Raw genomic sequence first — 19,245 nt, 5'->3', positions numbered from 1 at the left:
TCAAGGTGGAGAAGATCAAGACAAGACTTGGCTTGATGGACCGGTTGCAAGCGTGAAGGGCAAGTCGAAGGCTTTGGAGTGATGGACCGCGTGACGGTGAAGCTTGAGCAAGACTTGGCGCCGATGGACGAAGGCAACGGTGAAAAGCAAGTGAAGTCAAGATCGATGAATCAATATAATCACGTGATGATATGAAGTGGATCATATCATTGTTGATCGTGTTGGTGCATGTGTTGCATCAACATTGGAGAAAATGGAATGGAATGCGCAAGGCAAATGTATAACCTAGGGCATTTCATTTCACCGGTCATAGGTGTGTAGAGAAGTTGATGACCGGGTTTAGGATAGATGGCCGTACTATCAAGAGGGGCAAACTTGTTTGCATATTGGTCATCTAGTGCCACTCGAGTGATCTAAATTTACATCGTCGCAAGGATTGAGTGGCGTGGCAAGTTGAGTGGCTAACCCTTTGAAAATGGTTGTGAAAATGCTAACACACATACACATGGTGGTGTACACTTGGTGGTGTTGGCACATTTACAAAGGAGATGAAGTTGGAGTTGATGTGGATCAACTCGGTGAAGAAACGGAGATGAGAAAGGTTCCATAGAGTGGACCGAACTCTGGTCACGCAGTGACCGGACGCTGAGGCTGAGCGTCCGGTCAGTAGTGGCAGTCAGCGTGCAGCGTCGGTCTATCGACTGGACGCTGGCTCTGAAAGTGACTGGACGCTGGAGGCAGTGTCCGGTCCTGTTGTCGGACAAAGCAGTGTCGCTGGAGAGTGACCGGACACTGGGGCTACGTCCGATCTCGTCTAACCAGATGCGTCCGATCGGGGTCGGTACCTTACTATAAACGACCGGACGCTGAGGGTCCAGCGTCCGTTCAGTTGAAGCTGCTGCGTCCGGTCTGAAGATGACCGTTGAGATTAGAAGAATGCCATTGAACGCAGGTGACACGTGGCTGTCATCGGGCGACCGGACGCTGAGGTCCAGCGTCCGGTCAACACGACCGGAGCGTCTGGTCGACCCGACGGTTGCCCAGTGAAGGGGTAACGGCTAGTTTAGCCCTTGGGGCTATAAATTGAAGTGGCCTTCGGCCATGGCTGGAGCTGAGCACCTTAGAGGACTTTGTGTCCATGCTTGAGAGTGCTTAGGAGCCCTCCATCTCACACATACTTGATAGTGATCATCCGATTGTGTGAGTGAGCGATTCTAGTGCGATTGCATGCATCGAGTGGCACTAGGTGTTCGAGTTGCAAGCCGGTGGTGCTTGTTACTCTTGGAGGTTGCCACCTCCTAGACGGCTTGGTGGTGGTCTCCATCGAAGCCCACAAGAAGCTTGTGCGGCGCTCCGAAGAAGTGCTTTGTGAGGGGCATTGTGCTCGCCCCGCGGGAGCTGCGAAGAGCAACTCTAGTTGAGCGTGTCATTGAGCTACCCTCACTTTTGGGGTAGGTTCTTGTGGCACTCGACGTGCGGGCTTAGCGGGTGATGCTAATTAGCCGCCGAACCACCAAGTGAGCGGTCGACACAACGGGGACTAGCGTGTTGGCAAACACATGAACCTCGGGAGAAAATCATCGTGTCAACCTTGTTCTTCCCGTTGGTTTGCATCCCCATTACACAAGCTTCAATTACTTTTATACATATTAAGCTTGTGTAGTTGCTCTTGTAATTAGTTAGCTTGTGTAGCTTACTAGTTACCTTCTTACTTGTGTAGCATAGAAGTAGCTCCCTTGCGTGGCTAATTTGGTTTGCGTAACCTTGTTAGTCACATTGCTTAGTTTGTGTAGCTAAGTAATTGTGCTCTCTAATTTTGCATTGGTTGCCTTGTTATTGAGCATTGCTAGTGAGCTTAGGTGGCTTTGTGCTTTTGCTCACTAGCATGTGTAGGAGGTCCCTTGTTGCTTAAAAGTACTAGTGGCATATGTTTATGTGACCTTACTCCTAGAATTGGTTAGGAGAGCTCTAGCTAGCCCGACACCTTTGTTGCTTAATTAGTATCTTTGGAAGGTGCTAGAGAATATAGATAGAGGGGTGTAGTCTTGGCTAGACCGATAGTTCTAATTCCACACTTATTTCGGTTAGCCGATGCGGTTTATTTTAAAAAGGACTATTCACCCCCCTCTAGTCGCCATCTCGGCCCTTTCAACTATGTTGCTGGGACATTTATATGAGCACAAGACTTGGCAGTATGATTCATTAATAAGAACTGCAATATTCTTGTGGTTGTTTTACAGCTGACAATGATTCTGTTCTTGCATAATGCATACTTCTTGATTTACATGGAAGACGTGTGCAACATTTACTGCTACTCCAGATATTAGGTGCAATTTTGAACAAATCTAGTGTAACTTTATGCATCTCATGGAGGAATTCATGTGCCATTTGATTGTTACTAGGAGACTTGGAGAATATTGAGGCACGATGTTTTAGTTCTTTTTTTTCGCAAGAGTTTTAGTTAGTTGACATACTACTTTTCTTTTGGTAATATGCATCCTGTCGAGTTATGAGTTGTCTGAATAAACTAAAATTACATCACTCTAAGTTTTTGAATATTCTTCCCCTGTTTTACATGGCATCTCAGTGTATAGTTAACATATATGTCTCTTCATTATTTTCATGCAATCATTCATCAATTTGTGAATCTAATCAGTAATCAAACATGATTCCTGTATTAGATCTTGAATTGTGAAAGTTCTTTTGAGCTTAGAATAAAATAGAGGTGTACATCATGTAGTAGAGCTAATAGTTTTATTAGCGTTATTTATCCTCTTTTCTCTCTCTTTGTTTTTTTGTGCAGATCCCAGGTGCACGCCATCAAAGCATCCTCCATCTACCCCCATGATTACTCACATAGGTAGTTTCTTCTTTACTGATTGTTTGTGTGGCTAATTATGCTTGAAGATTTACAAGAGTATAAATTTTGCATTTGTTTCCATTGGAGAAAGTGCTTGTTAGTTGCTAGATTCTGATTTGTACTTTTAAATGAAATTATTTATGATTGATGAGACTATTATGCCTTTTGTGCTCACACATTGGATTTTTTGAGGTCACACTTTCGATCAGATAGTGTAGGTGCAGTTTTCAGTCTAAAATGTGCCCTTTGCTTCTCACTCGTCTAAAATCAGCCTTGAGCTATCAAAGATGGCACAATAGTGGCGTACCCAGTGCAGAGAGCTCCCGCTCTGTGCGGGGTCTGGGGAAGGATGTCAGTGGCAAGTCTTACCCTCGTTTGTGCAATGCGAGGAGAACGCGACTCGAACCCGGGACCATCCGGTCATAGGCGGTAAGTCTCTACCGCTTGCACCAGGCCCGCCCTTCAAAGATGGCACAATAGTGCACAACAAATTATGTGTCTCTGCTTATCACTGGTACCTAGGTCAATGTGAGTATTAGAGAGCATAGGTGCAGTTTTCCATTAGTAAATTTCATCAGTCAGCAAGCTACAGTTCCAGCTTTCGCTCCTTGTATGTATGTATGTTTGTTCATCACATGAATAAATAGTTCAGTCTAGATTTGGCAAGCCATGAATATAAACCGATCAACTTTATGTTATGTCCTGTTTTTGTTGGACCTCTGCAACTAATAATGCATGATTTGCCTTATGCCTATTGAAATTGTGTTTATCCTTAAGTCCCTCTCTAGAATATGCTACTGCAATATTTTTAATTATAATTTTATGTACATTTGTCGTCTAGGTGTTTTGGGACAAACGCCTTATTGTTGTCCTCGTACCGGCATCACTGTATCATCATATTCTGTATCGGACATACGTAGGCTTCAGCTTTCTGTTATACAGAGATATAAAGATCAACTTTCCATGTCTGTCCTAGTTTAGTTTAATAATTTCATTAATTTGTGTCATTTGTCGCCCTATGATAGACTAGCCTCTTCAGTTCACAGGATACAAACAAGAAGATTCAAGCTGTTATTTTTGTTAACTTAAAATCACATTAGTAAAAAATATGGTGTTCTGTTCCTACACCTATGATTCTTTATGACTGAATTTATTCTTAAACGTAAACATTCATTTTTACATTATGGAAATATGCAAAAATTGATTTGTTTTGGAGTTGGCTCATAGGACTCATTTTTCTGATGATATACTTTGATCCCATTCTAATGGATTTGGTATTTTTAAATCCAGGAACAACTGAAGTAACAACATAAGATGTTGATAGGTGGTGCTGATGCTTGTAAAGGATGTCTATGGTCTCCTTGGGCTTCTGGTCCTTATGTGCCATCTGATGTGACACTGGCTCTCTGTTTGCTCACTGGTTCGTCAATGTTCATAATTTTTTTATTTATTTAGTTTATTGTGTGATTAGTGCTAGTAGCTGTCCTGCTTATTGTTTCCCTGTTTTAGATAGACTTTAGTGCATAGGTAAAATAAGTAACCTATTCAGGGCATGACCATGTGTCATTTACTACATATCTTACTAGTCATTGTTGGTGTTATAGAACAAGCTAAGGAAAGCTTACAAGAACAGGTGAGATTTCCATTCTACTTTGACATTAAGATCTTTTTGTTTGTGACTTCGTGCTGTTTCTATTAATCCATCTAAACCATGGATTGCTGAGTTTTGAGCTCTCAACTGAAGATTATATCAGTCTATCTAGCTACTTATAGTCTATCGTACAATCAGTTTCTATCTTGTTCTGTATTTTCCACAAATAATTATTGTTGTTGTGTGTGGCAAAACGTAAAGCAGCTTCATTGTATCCTGATTTTTTGTATTAGGAGACAACTTTTCCATTATGCAATGCTATTGCTATATTGAATTTTGTGCTTGGAGGCTTAGCACTAATGATGAAATGTATATTGTAGGGCAAAGACTCATGATGAAAAGTAATAGAAGCATGTCAGACAAATGATTTCCGAGGGAAAGGGTTTTGATGGGCATGACAACAATCTTGATGCCCTGAAGTGCTTCCATATGTGAAGTAGTGACTTTAATTATATTATTAGTTGTGGGATTGGCATCAAGTCAACCACCATGATTGCTAGTGATTGGTTACATTTTCAGTTTGTGTTGCTAAATGATGTCCATTGTGTTCATGAGGTCTTGCTGACTCGTATATCAGCTGAAAAGGTGCATGTCTGTCGAAATTGCTATGAGACATGATGTGAATTAGCAGCTGCAGTAATTCTATGGTTTGAAGAACACATTGTGAGAAGCTTTGTTACGATCCAGTGAACAATATGTTGTGGTTTGCACGATTAAAACTTGTGATCAGGTAATGATTGGAGCATGCGTTCAAGAAATTTTCTTGTTGAAGTACGATAAAATTTGCATCGCAATTTTTTTATAATTGAAGTGCAAAAAACTATGCGTCTATTTTGCAAGACCTTGACAAATCATCATATGCATCTATTATAATAAGCCAAAAAACCTCCAACCCCATGTCCTTTTCTCTTTCCCATCATGCTACGTCCACATAAAAAAAACAGTAACATCTTTTCTCCGGTCAACATTGGAACACACAAAAAACTGGACGTGGTCATCACTTTTTCCAAAAAAAAATCGGCTTGGGAAACACGGGCAGGAAAAAAATCAGACTTGGGGAACCTGGCATGTCTCACGGGCAGCAAAAAAAAAACGGCCGAGATCGTCTCATGCGCGCGCATAGGGCCGTGGGCTCTGGGGCTGGTGCGGTGGGAGTGGATAAGCATGTTCGTTTGGCTGTGGCTTATCGTAAACGATCGTAAATTTCCAGACGGAACAGTATTTTTCTCTCACACAAACCAGTCAGCGGTACTTTTTCACGAACCAGCCAACCGAACAGGCTGTAAATATCTACTTAGTACCCGGGTACCAAATAGGGTTGTCCGGGTCCAGCAGATAGGGTGAGTACCTTGAGCAATGTAAAGAACCCAGAAACTAGAATCTCCCTTTTGTAACATGAACAATGGCCCAAATGAGAGATGATTGCCCAGCATTCAGGTTCTCTAAGAACAATGAATATGGGGGTGCCCGCCTGGTCTGCAACACCCAAAAGAGGTACATCTTTCTCTTCAAGAGGCCTCTCGTAGCCTTTCTTTACCAAGGGAATCATCCACCAAAATGACATCTTGCTAAAAAAATCAGCATTCAAGAAATGAGACTGAGATCTCTCGGAATCAAAAGAATCCAGATTGGATTCCTTGTTTAGAGTATTGTGCAACCCAGTTGCTTTGTAGGTTGTGGCAATTCACTTTATTAGGAAAAAAATCCACAAAAAATTGCAGTTACTAATAAAAGCTGGGTTACAGTACTTTCCTAATTGTTTTTTTTTTTGAAAGACCCGGTTGCCCGGCTTTGATTAATAATAAGAGGAAGTAGAAGCGCTCCCTACTGCAGCCTAGGTTGCGTGGGTTTTGGTTTACAAAACTAATTACCCACTACCTAGTTGAGCGAGCATTAGAGGCTTGAGAGCTGTTCCTCATGCTAAGGACCAGTAGTATGCGGTGTCCTTTATTTCCACGAACAAAGCTTGTGCTGTCTTCCGACACTCCCTGAACATAATCGCATTTCGTTGGTTCCATATGCACCATAGAGTCAGAATCACTAACATGTGGCCTTTCTTGTCGCCTTTTGCCATGGCTTGGCTGAACCAGCCCTCTATATCATGTTCCTCCTTCCACCGCGACGGTTGCAAGCTATCACAAGAGCTCCAGGAAGCCACAAGTCCCAAACCAGACCGGAGTACTCGAAAAACAGGTATTGGGTTGTCTCTAAGTTTCCCTAGCACAATGCACAGAAGTAGTTGTTTTTCCATCCACGTAGTTGCAGGCGGGCCGCGGTCCACAATCTATCTTGTAGCAGTAGCCATGTTAGAATTTGCATTTCGGTGAAGCCCACGCTCTCCAGGAGGGGTGAAAAAGATGAGTATTGTGCTGATTTGTTTGTTTCCAAACGGTACGATATTTCAAACAAGCAGGAACCACGTGATGGGCCGGAGAAGATATGTAGGAAAACAATGGGCAAAAACTTGCTTATCTAATTTCTGCAAAGCATCACATATAAACTGACAGTATAAAAAAAATACTGCAAAGATACTTTAGCAAATGTCATCAGAGCAATAGAGGAGTGAAAATATTCAGGAGGTGTTGATTATGAGTGTCAAATCTGGAAATGCTCGAGTATTGGATGTCAATTATCAAAATCTCTCTTAAAATTTGACGAAATTAGTGTACCGTAAAGAATTGTTCACCTTGGAAGCCGCTTGAAGCGGCGGCGCGATGACGCGGCCCGCCGTCCCGTGGGGAGAAAACCAGTGGCCGTCGCGAGGCATGATAGAAGCGATGACGGCGAGCAGTAATGGTGAACAGAGGCAGCACGGCTCGATGCCTGATCCCAGGACGAATGGGGAGGACGTCACGCGGCAGCAAGCGATCAGGCCCTTGTTTAGTTGCACCAATTTTGCACCTTCAAAATTTGCACAGTGCAAGATTCTCCATCACATCACATCATATTAAATTTTTGGACACATGCATGGAGTATTAAATGTAGGTAAAAAAATAACTAATTACACAGTTTGATCGTACTTTACGAGACAAATGTTTTAAGCCTAATTAGTCAACGGTTGGACAATTATTACCAAATACAAACGAAATGCTACAGTACCACTACAGTGCACGGTGCTTTTTTGATGTGCAAAGTTTGGGCAACTAAACGCACCCTAGGGAGGGAAGAAGAAAGGGCAGCTCCGACTCCAAGGGGCGTGCTGCCCATCCCGTCCAGAACGCACCACCACCTCGGCGCCGATAACCGGATGAACGACGGCAGCAGGCAGGCCGAATAAATGGCCCGAGTCAGCAACAAGTTGAGAGGGGACAGGGTTTAACACATGCTCAGAGGAGAGAAGACTATTGGATCAATGGTGAACCAATTGAACCCAGAAGCTTCAGCAACATTCACTCTTCCTGCCCGATCGGAGGAATTTAGATCTCCAATTCCAAATCAATTCCGCAAATATTGACCCCCAATCCGGTGAAATCACACACATCCAAAGACTGAAGCGAGAAAGAGTGGAGCATATGGGGAAACTTTGGGGGGCAGCCAAGCACTTGCCCCGTTCGCTTGGCTGATAAGCCATGACTGAAAGTATTGTTGACTGATTTGTTGTGAGAGAAAAATACTATTTATTGACTGAAAAAGTACGGCTTATAAGCCAAGCGAACAGGACGCTTAGAAACAGAGGACACGGATGAGAGAATCAATTCAACCAATACGATTGTATGAACGAAAAGCCGTAAACATCCAAAATTATTACCGTTGTTTCAGAGTTTCCTTCAAAAAGATTTCTCATAATTACCTGTGTTTTCTTTTTACTAGAATATTAATGAAATTTTCTATAACAGTATAAATATAATTGATCCTTTTGCAATATCTATTTCTTCTCTACAATAGGGACGTCCCTGACTACCCTGTGCAAAACTCTAAATGGGCCTTAACTACTTTTTTGAATTAAATAATTGAAAAATTCTATTTTAAATTATAAGTTGTTTTAACTTTATCCAAGTATAAACTTATCTAATATTTACCAAATTTATAAAAAAGATACAAACATCTATAGCATCAAACTAGCTTCATTTGATACATCATGAAATATATTTAAAAATTGTATTTATTTGATATTATAGATGTTAATACATTTTTCTATAAAATTGATCAAAGTTAAACAAGTTTGATTTCAAAAACAAAACTATGAATATGATATATGAGAAAGGACAGCAAAAGGGGATGAGAAAGCTCAATGATGGCGAGGCTCCTAGCTGGGGTTGGTCGTGAATTTTAATAACTTGTCCGAACACGGTGGAATACAGATATTAGGCAAAGAAAACCTCAAAGCAAACCACAAACACAGATAAGAGTATAGTCTAGACATCATATCACAAACATAGATAAGAGTATAGTCTACACATCATATCTATTCTATATCTAAATGCGTCTACACAGATCAACAAGAACCACCATGTATGATGTGTTACGATCGGATACAATGGTATATTACCACTACCTTAGCAAGCATATAAACTAGGCAAAATTTGCTAGCGGACACTGAAAGTGAGGTCACTTTACCAGGAGACACTGAAAAAGGATCGATTTGCTGGCGAACACTCTAGTTTGTGTCAAATTTGCTAGAGGACACCGAATGCATTAAAATATTCATTTCTGGCTCAAGAGTGAGAAAACACATGTGAGATGACGTTTTTGCCCCTATCTCTTTCTTCTTTCTCTCTCCCTCCCTTCCCTATGCTACCGCAACATGTCGAGCATCTAGCGTGAGCCGGACGACGACCTTCCCCCGTGCACCCGTAGCAACGCGCGGAAAGTGCCGCGGCAAGGCCCGCGCGCCACGAGCCCTACGGCCCGGCGCTGTAGTGAAAGGGTCGAGAAGGCGGACTAGAGGGGGGGTGAATAGTCTTTTCTAAAATTAATCACGTTGGCTAACCAAAATAAGTGCGGAATTAAAACTATCGGTCTAGCCAAGACTACACCCCCTCTATCTATGTTCACTAGCACCTTGCAAAGATACTAATCAAGCAACAAGGGTGCCGGGCTAGTTAGAGCTCACCTAACCAATTATAGGAGCAAGGTCACACAAACCTATGCCACTAGTACTTTAAGCAACAAGGGAGCTCCTACACATGCTAGTAAGCAAAAGCACAAAGCCAACTAAGCTCACTAGCAATGCTCAATAACAAGGCAACCAATGCCAAATTAGAGAGCGCAATTACTTAGCTACACAAACTAAGCAATGTGACTAACAAGGTTACACAAACCAAATTAGCCACGCAAGGAAGCTACTTCTATGCTACACAAGCAAGAAGATAATTAGCAAGCTACGTAAGCTAACTAATTATTAAAGCAACAACACAAGCTCAATGTATATAAAAGTTATTGCAAGCTTGTGTAACGGGAATGCAAACCAACGGGAAGAACAAGGTTGACACGATGATTTTTCTCCCGAGGTTCACGTATTTGCCAACACGCTAGTCCCCGTTGTGTCGACCGCTCACTTGGTGGTTCGGCGGCTAATTGGCATCACCCGCCAAGCCCGCACGTCGGGCGCCGCAAGAACCTACCCCGGAAGTGAGGGTAGCTCAATGACACGCTTTACTAAAGTTGCTCTTCGCGGCTCCCGCGGGGCGAGCACAATGCCCCTCACAAGCTCTTCTCCGGAGCGTCGCACAAGCTTCTTGCGGGCTTCCACGGAGACCACCACCAAGCCGTCTAGGAGGTGGCAACCTCCAAGAGTAACAAGCACCACCGGCTTGCAACTCGATCACCTAGTGCCACTCGATGCAACCTCACGATGCAATCGCACTAGAATCGCTCACTCACACAATCGGATGATCGCTATCAAGTATGTGTGAGATGGAGGGCTCCCAAGCACTCACAAGCATGGACACTAAGTCCCCCGAGGTGCTCAGCACCAGCCATGGCCGAAGGCCACTTCTATTTATAGCCCCAAGGGCTAAACTAGTCGTTACCCCTTCACTGAGCAAAAGTTGGGCCGACCGGACGCTCCGGTCGTGTTGACCGGACGCTGGACCTCAGCGTCCGGTCGCCCGCAGATGGCCACGTGTCCTGATTCCAACGGTCACTTAGTTGACCGGACGCTCTGGCTAAACTGATCGGACGCAGAATCCTCAGCGTCCGGTCGTTTCCAGTAAGCTCCCCGAGGCGTATTTCTTCGACCGGACGCATCCGGTCCACCTTGACCGAACATAGACCAGCGTCCGGTGCAATACCCTCGGTACTGTGCAGACCCGTCAGTTTGACCGGACGCACGCTGCCAGGGTCCGGTGCTTTTAGACCCAGCGTCCGGTCAGTTGACCGACGCCAGCGTCTTCGCGATCAACTCGTTTTCACTTCTAACTTCTTCACCCTTGCTCCAATGTGCCAACCACAAGAATTTGCATCCGGCGCAATAGAAAATAGGGACCCAAACCCATCTCAACCCTGCAAACACCACCTCCTTTGTAGATGTGCCAACACCACCAAGTGTACACCACCATGTGTATGTGTGTTAGCTTTTCACAATCATTTCCCAAAGGATGTTAGCCACTCAACTTGCCACGCCACTCGATCCTAGCGACGATGCAAAGTTAGATCACTCGAGTGGCACTAGATGATCGATATGCAAACAAGTTTGCTCCTCTTGATAGTACGGCCATCTATCCTAAACCCGGTCATAAACTTCTCTACACACCTATGACCGGTGAAATGAAATGCCCTAGGTTATACCTTTGCCTTGCGCATTCCATTCCATATCCTCCAATGTCGATGCAAAACATGCATCAACATGATCAACAATGATATGATCCACTCCATATCATCATGTGATCATATTGGTTCATCGATCTTGACTTTACTTGCTCTTCACCGTTGCCATCGTCCATCGGCGCCAAGTCTTGCTCAACCTTCACCGCCACGCGGTCCATCACTCCAAAGCCTTTGACTTGCCCTTCACGCTTGCAACCGGTCCATCAAGCCAAGTCTTGTCTTGATCTTCTCCACCTTGATCACATGACTCAATGTCATGTCTCATGTGCATTTAAGCTCCTTCATCATCACATGTGTGAGCTTTGCAACATTTCCAAGCCATTTTCACCTTCATGGCATATGTTGCTCACACACATGTACCTGTGGACTAATCACCTGTGTATCTCACATAAACACAATTAGTCCACCTAGGTTGTCACTCAATTACCAAAACCAAACAAGGACCTTTCATGTAGCTGGCTCACGCGCTCCAAGCCCTGCGGCCGGACACCACTTCCGGCCCACGCGCCCTGAGCTTCGAGGCTGGGCGCTGCCATCGCCGCCCCGTGCGCACCATGTACCATGGCTGGGTGCTGCCACCCCCCATGCGCGTCGAACCCCACAGCTGGGAACCACCGGTGCCGCTGCCGCCGCTGGATGCCTGCTGACAAACGCCCTCAGCACCGACCGCTTCGCCGTGGTTATGTACGACGCCATGGGCGTCTGCGTGGACGTGTCGTTTGACTCGTACATCGGCCCCGTCAACTTCCTCCTTGCCTCCTACGTGTTCCCACACATCACAGCGGTGATCCGGCTGCTGCTGTACCAGTGTGCCGACAAGGCCGTCCTGCCGCACCAGGCCTACACCGTCGTGGACTTCACATGCCGGATCTATGATTGGCGCAACCGGATGTCTAGGTGCGGCGCCAAGGACAAGGGGGTCAGGGTCCTGGACCAGTGGTAGGGCGCGGAGAAGCGCACCATCAACAACATCCTCAGCGCCAGTGAGGACTCGCTCAGGTTCTAGCGCACGCCCACAGAAAAGGAGAGGATGAAGAAAGAGCTAGGGGCAGATACAACATTTGACGGCTATTCTCTCACCTCATGGGCAAGAAATTAATATTTTAATGCGTTCGGTGTCTTCCAGCAAATTTGGCACAAACTAGGGTGTCTACCAGCAAATCGATCTTTTTTCGGTGTCCGCTGGCAAAGCGACCTCACTTTGAGTGTCTGCTAGCAAATTTTGCCAACTACACTAATAACGACTACAAAACAACTATGTATGTTGCAATAAAGTAAAGCATTAAGATAAAATAGAGAAGATATGAATATATTAAGATAACTCAAATTCGAAAAAGGGAAAGGATACAAGAGCTCCGCTAGACTTTTCCTAAAGATAATTACCGAAATCCCGAGACTAGCTCACTTACTCTAACTCCCAAAGTAAACTATCCTACTAATACAAAAACTAGTGGAACTTCTCTTCTTCTTGATGTGTCTTGAAAGTGAGAGGGTACCACCTAATTGTATTGGATTATAATCCATGCATTGCTGCGGCAATCAAAAAAAGATCTTTTAAATCTAATTTGATGACCTCCATCATGTTAGATTTCATACTTTTAGCCCTTATTATGAGATATGGCCAAATTGATTATACCTAAGTTACACATGTTAACAGACAAAACCGGATAGGAAGTAAACGGCTCCACCTCCCACCTTTCCATCCCTGTTCTTGCCCGAACTGGAAGAACTTTTCTGACGTTAAACAATCGACACAAATGTCTTTAAAGAATTTTAACAAGAAAGTATGATTCCTTTGAATGAGTATTGAGTAAGGTATCATATTTCAAAGCGTGAACACAATGACTAGTAACCCCTTTTAGCCACGTTTAGTGGAGCTTGTTACGCTGTAACAGCAGAGGTGTCAGGGTCTTTCTTGTGCAGATAACACCCAGACATCCTGTTCGCACATTAATTAACTCACCTTGAATTGCTCTCGATATACTGATTTATATAGCTGCAGTACTCTCTGCAGGAGTCTGATTAAGAGTAAGTGTGTTATGTAGGTAGTGGTTGTTTTGACTATTGATAGTGTTAATTAACGTCCAAGTGAACAGTGATAACAATGGCGCCTTTTGTTTTCTACAGAATCTCTCAAGATAACATCTGTTTTAGTGGAACCATATTGCCTGATTTCGCTTGTCAACAGGAATCACACGTTACAAGTTTTGTGTCCAGCAGGGGTGAAAAGGGTTGTGCTGATTTTTTTTTGTTTCCGAATAATAAGATATTTAAAACAGGCAGGAAAACATGTTTTTTTTTCTCCGACAGCGTAGGAGAACTACACGTCATTCCATTAAAGTAGAAAAAAATGTTACACGGGTCAAAGAGACCCAACTCACACACACCACCCCTGGAAACTAAGTTACAAACTCGCAACAAAAACTGCAGAAACGACCAAATGCCTCCGAGCTTTAAGCTCTAGCAGGCAGCAACCTGAGAACAAGCTCCTGGAGTTTGGAGGCTCCAGCCAAGCACCAGAGTCCTCCTTCTGAGCTAACAGCCCTAAAGACCAAAATGTTCGGCCTCTTGTTGTCAAAGACACAAGAGTTGCGAGAGATCTTCCATGCCACCAAAATTATCAAGGAGTTGAAGCCTTTACGCGCTTCTTTGGAGACAGCTGCAATTGATCTCTTCCACCACCCCGAGAAACAAGACACAGTAGGTTGTGATGCCAACTACAACAACCCAAACTGTTGCAAAATCAGGGTCCAGACTTGTCGAGTGAAAACAAATCCCACTAGCAAATGATTTTATTGTTTCGTCCACTTGATCACATAAGGGACAGGACTCTGGATGTGGCAAATTCCTTTTTGCTAGACGATCAGCTGTCCACACTCGGTTATGAAACACTAACCAGATGAAAAACTTACACCGTGGGGGAGCCCAGGTTTTCCAAATTCTTCTCCACGGGCCAAACTTGATGGTGCCCACAAAGAAGGCCACATAGGCAGACTTGTTGCTATAAGAACCATCCTGCATTAACTTCCATCTATATCGGTCTGAAATCTCTAGTTGCAAAATGAAGCCATCCACCATATCCCAAATGTGGAGATAATCGAGCAGGAAGAGCTCCCTTAATATCTTGAACCCAACTTCTATTATGCAGCACTTGAGCCCTTAGCAGCCATGTTCCCGTTTCCGGAACGGGAACGAGAACTTGGGGTATCATTTTATAATGTGGGAACAAGAACATTCGCATTTCTAGAACGTAGACGTTCTCGGAACGTGGAACATGGGAACGGGAACGGGAACGGGAACGGGAACATGGGCCATGTTCCCATTCCCAGGCTGCTAAGCTTGAGCCACAATCCTTCTTTTGGCCGTTCGCTTTTGGACAGTTTTAAACAGGTTAGGCGCTATTTCAGCCATGGTATGCCTATCCAACGCTTGAGCCATAGTCCTTCTTTTAGCTGTTCGCTTTTGGACAGTTCTGAACAGGTTAGGTGGTATTTCAGCCATGGTATGCCCATCCCACCATCTATCTATCCAGAACAAGATCTCCTCCCCATTTTTGACTATTGCATCAACTGCAACATTGAAGAGGGCCCTGGCTATATGAGGAACAGTGATTGGGAGACCGGCCGAAGGCCTTTCAGCATTTGTCTTTTGAGCCCACAGCCATCGAATCCTAAGTGCCTAGCCCAGAAGTTCAAGATTATGAATCCCAAGGCCACCATATTCAAGTGGTTCATCAACAAATGGACTCAATTAGGTCTAACTTTTTTTTTGGCAAGGATCTAAGGACAAGTCAAAGTATCATATGGTAAAATGGGATCAACTGTGTTCCTAAGGATTTTGGGAGCTTAGGTATTATGAATACAAGAACTATGAATGAGGCCTTACTAGGTAAATGGGTACGGAGAATTTTGAAAGCAGACATAGAGGATATTTGTTACAACTTACTGAAGGGTACTGGTGAAAAGTCCTAAATGGCTAGAGGGGGGTGAATAACCTATAAAAAATTATCTACAAATACACTAGAGCAAAGGGTTAGTAATCTAAATGGCGAATTGTAATTTTGCTCTAGCTCTACAAGGGTTACAAGCCACCTATACCATAATTCTAGTTCTTTATGATCTCTAAACACACAACAAGGCTATGTCACTACTCTTACTCTAGTTGAGGTAGCTAACAACTAACAAGAGGCTAAACAACCTACTCAACTAACTAGCAAGAGAGCTACTCTACTCAAACTACAACAAGTATGAAATAACGTAATACAAGAGTGAGTAGGATGATATACCAAACGTGAAGACCAAAGAGCCAATTGACACACAATTTATCCCGAGGTTCACTTGCTTGCCGGCAAGCTACATCCTCGTTGTGATAGCCGATTCACTTGGTGGTTCACGAGCTAATTGGCACCATGCCAAGCCCTTCACTAGGGCACCGCAAGAACCTACACAAGATGAGGGCACTCAATGTCACGAGCAATCCACTAGAGGTGTTTTTGGCGCTCCGCCAGGGAATAAGCCCAATAACACCTCACAAATCCACTGGGAGATGGCCACGAACAATCACCAACTCATGCCAACCTCCTCAAGCTGCTCCAAGCCATCTAGGTGGTGGCAACCACCAAGAGTAACAAGAAAACCGTAGCCACAATGATCCCCAAGTGCTACTAGATGTAATCATTCAAGTAAATGCATTAGGAATCACTCCCAATCTCACTATGATGATGAATGAATGATGGAGATGAGTGGAAGGTGTTTGCTTTAGCTCACAAGGATGTATCATTGATGAAAATATGCAAGAGAGTGAGCTAGAGCTGGTCCAAGTCTATTTATAGAGCCCCTTGGCTCAAAGAGCCGTCGGGCTATGCAGAGCCGACCGGACTCTATGACCGGACTCTAAGCAGAGTCCGGTCCTCAGGGTCAGGTCACCCAAATCTTACCATGCGTCCTCCCTTTGAATGTCAGCTGCTCATCTCCAACGGTCATCTCACGCGACTAAAACAGTCAGCTCCAGACCAGACTCTGCAGCCAGGGTCCGATCACTATCGCGCGCACGAGTCTGATCGAACACAGAGAGCTCCCCAAGCGCTAAAAAGTGACTAGACCCAGACTAGGGTCTGATCCTCACAACGATTTCTCTGTGCTCTAAGTTGGTATTGACTAGACTCACACTCTGTCGGGTCCGGTCAATCGATACGAGCAGGGTTTGATCGTGTCCAAATTTACACCGAGGGCTCCCAGGTGCCTCGGACTGAGTCTGATCATACCTGACCAGACTCTACACCTAGGTCCGGTCCTTGCCACGTCACCAACGTGCCATCAACTCCACAACCGGACCCTCAACGTCGGTCATTCCCTGACGTCGGGTCCAGTCGCAACTGCGCGCCTCAGCCTCAACGCAGAGACCTGACCAGACTCAACCTATCAGGGTTCGGTCTTGGCGCAACTAGGGTTCAGTCCTAGGGTTTCTCCTCCTTTTCTTTTTCTATCTCCTCAAACACTTCACCCTTGCTTCCAAGTTGCTAACCACAATGTGTCCTAGGGTCCGGTCCTTGCTTCCAAGTTTTCTATCAGATGGCTTGGCGTGAGTGGTGATGGGCATGACTCATCCCTTGCATAGTCCCTCCATGCCCGCTCGTCTCCCTTATCTCTCCGAACCCCCTTCTCTCTCCGGCGGCGTGGGCGGCATGCTGATGATCGGTGTTAGGTTCCAGTGATTGGCTTCCTGCACAATGACCAGGTATGTCTTGGCTCCTCACTGGCCTTTTTGTTTCCCGGGATGGCATGTGCGATTTGAGCGAATTTGGGGAAAATGGGGTTTCTTTGGAACTACTTCGTAGCACTAATATTCGTTGAGATGTCGGTTTTAGTCATCGTAGATGTGATTTTAGGTTCAATGTGGAACATTAAAGGTGAGTCCGCGTTAGGTTACTATGCGATTTCATTGGTTCATGGTATTTTAGGTTTAGAGTTCGTGCTTTCGGTTGCAATAAAAGAGTGGGATTTTGTGGTTTGTGTTTAATTGTGATTTTTTTTGTTATCAGGACAAACAACCTTGATGATTTTGCAATACGATTTCACTTTGGTTGTTATTTTCATATTGCAAATGGTCATGTGCATTATGTGGGTGGAGAAATTGCTGAGTCTTGGATTGACGTGGACAAGCTGTCATATTTTGAGATCAAGGGGCACCTGGGTGATCATTTAACCTCAAAAAGTATCTTGTGGCTGTATTGGCTGCAGCCTAGGATGGATTTGGGGGCTGGGTTGGTTCTATTGTTAGATGATGCTTCCAGCAAGGTCATGATTGATTATCACACAGATGGTGGGGCAGTAGATATGTATGCTGAGGAGGTTGGTATGGAGATGAGTGCAGATGATCAAGAAATCTAGGCAGGTGATAATGAGGAAGGAGATGATGAAGCAGCAGGTGCATGGAATTCTGAGAGCCAAAAGATGGAAGACAAGGACTACAGATCTTTCATTGCATTCTACATGTCTCCACATAACATTTCCAAACATTGCTCTAGAGGCCATCAAGCCATACCCTAACATTCATGTACAAGGCATCATTCCATATTAACGTTACACACCATGGCAAACAACATGCCTAGCACAAACACACACAAGCATACAGTGAAATGAGTGCATCAATTCTTCAACTTTGCTTGCAGTGCTTCCAACTCCTTGTCCTTGGCTTCGAACTCTGCATCCTTCTTTGGATCTCACTCTGGAACTCCTCCTTTGCTTCCAGCTCTGCATCCTTCTTTAGCAGCTCCTTTTACAGGAATTGGTTCATCTTGTCAACCTCTTGACCATGCTGCATTGCCCTGTCCCAGCCTTCAACAGCAACACCCTGATTTCTCTCCCTCTTCTACCTCCACACAGCATCACGCAAATGTGCTCATCAGACGGTTTCAAAGTCCAGAGGGTGGAGTAGCCATAGTGCCGAAGCTCAGAGGGTTATGTAGACTTTGTCCTATAGGAATTTAATGTTTAGGGGCATCACTAATAAAAGAATGACCAAGCTTTGGAAAAATAAGGCCCCAATGAAGATTAGGATTCTGATGTGGCTACCTATACAAGATAGGTTACAAACCAGGGTAAATTTGAAGAAAAAGAAATGGATGGGGAATAGAAACTGATGTCTCTATGGAATCCCTCAAACAACAGAACACATTTTCTTTATTTGTGAGTTGGCTAAAACTGTGTGGGCATGCTTTAAAAGAGGCTAGGGTGGGACAAAATCCCTGAAAGCTTTCAAGGGGTCTTTGATTGGTGGCTTCGTTAAAGGATCAGCATTATCACATTAAGTTCTTCATGCTATCAGTAGTTATATGGGGGTTGTGTACAATCCTCAATAAAATGTGTATTGAAAAGAAATTTCTAGGGTCGTCTGATGAAGTTTTTTTTTTCAAAATATTCTCCTTGTTACAGAAGTGGCGCATACTGTTGAAGGTGGAGGATGAAAGTTACATGGACAGCAAAGATCAAGCTCGGTAAGACTGGTTGCTGGAATTTTGGAAGCTGATTAAAGGCGTGAAAATTGAAGGAGTGATTTAAGCCTCTTTTGCTTTTTCCTGTTTCTCAAACTTGGGGCTGGTAGTCTGATTTGTTCTAGGAGGGGTGTTGGAGTTTTATCTCGGTTGCTGGCGGTGCTAGTCACCTTTACAGTTTATCTTTTGCTCTTGTTTTGTAAAAGCTGGTAAGTTTGTTTGTATGTTCTTGCTTTCTATAAAAGCAGAGTTTTCCTCCGTCAAAAAAAATATATATTCAGAAAAAGAACTCATGAGAGGTTTGTCGATTAAATTTTGACGAAATTGATGTACCATAAAGAGTTGCTCACCTTGGATGCAGCTTGAAGCGGCGGTGCGATGGCGCGGCCTGCCGTCCGCTGGGGAGAAAACCAGTGGGCGTGGCGAGGCATGACGAAACGACGATGGCGAGTAGTAGCGGCGAACAGAGGCAGT

General features: G+C 44.3%; 1 pseudogene; it reads right to left on the bottom strand.

Moving 5' to 3' along the window:
* The window catches only part of LOC136468932 (ABC transporter C family member 10-like), a 33,021-nt pseudogene extending 26,436 nt beyond the window's left edge, over positions 1–6,585 (bottom strand).
* Positions 6,586–19,245: the final 12,660 nt, after the last annotated feature.

The sequence above is a fragment of the Miscanthus floridulus genome, chromosome 8 (genome assembly GCF_019320115.1).
Source record: "Miscanthus floridulus cultivar M001 chromosome 8, ASM1932011v1, whole genome shotgun sequence".
In the NCBI taxonomy this organism is placed as follows: Eukaryota; Viridiplantae; Streptophyta; class Magnoliopsida; order Poales; family Poaceae; genus Miscanthus; species Miscanthus floridulus.
This window is presented reverse-complemented; position numbering and strand designations above follow the sequence as displayed.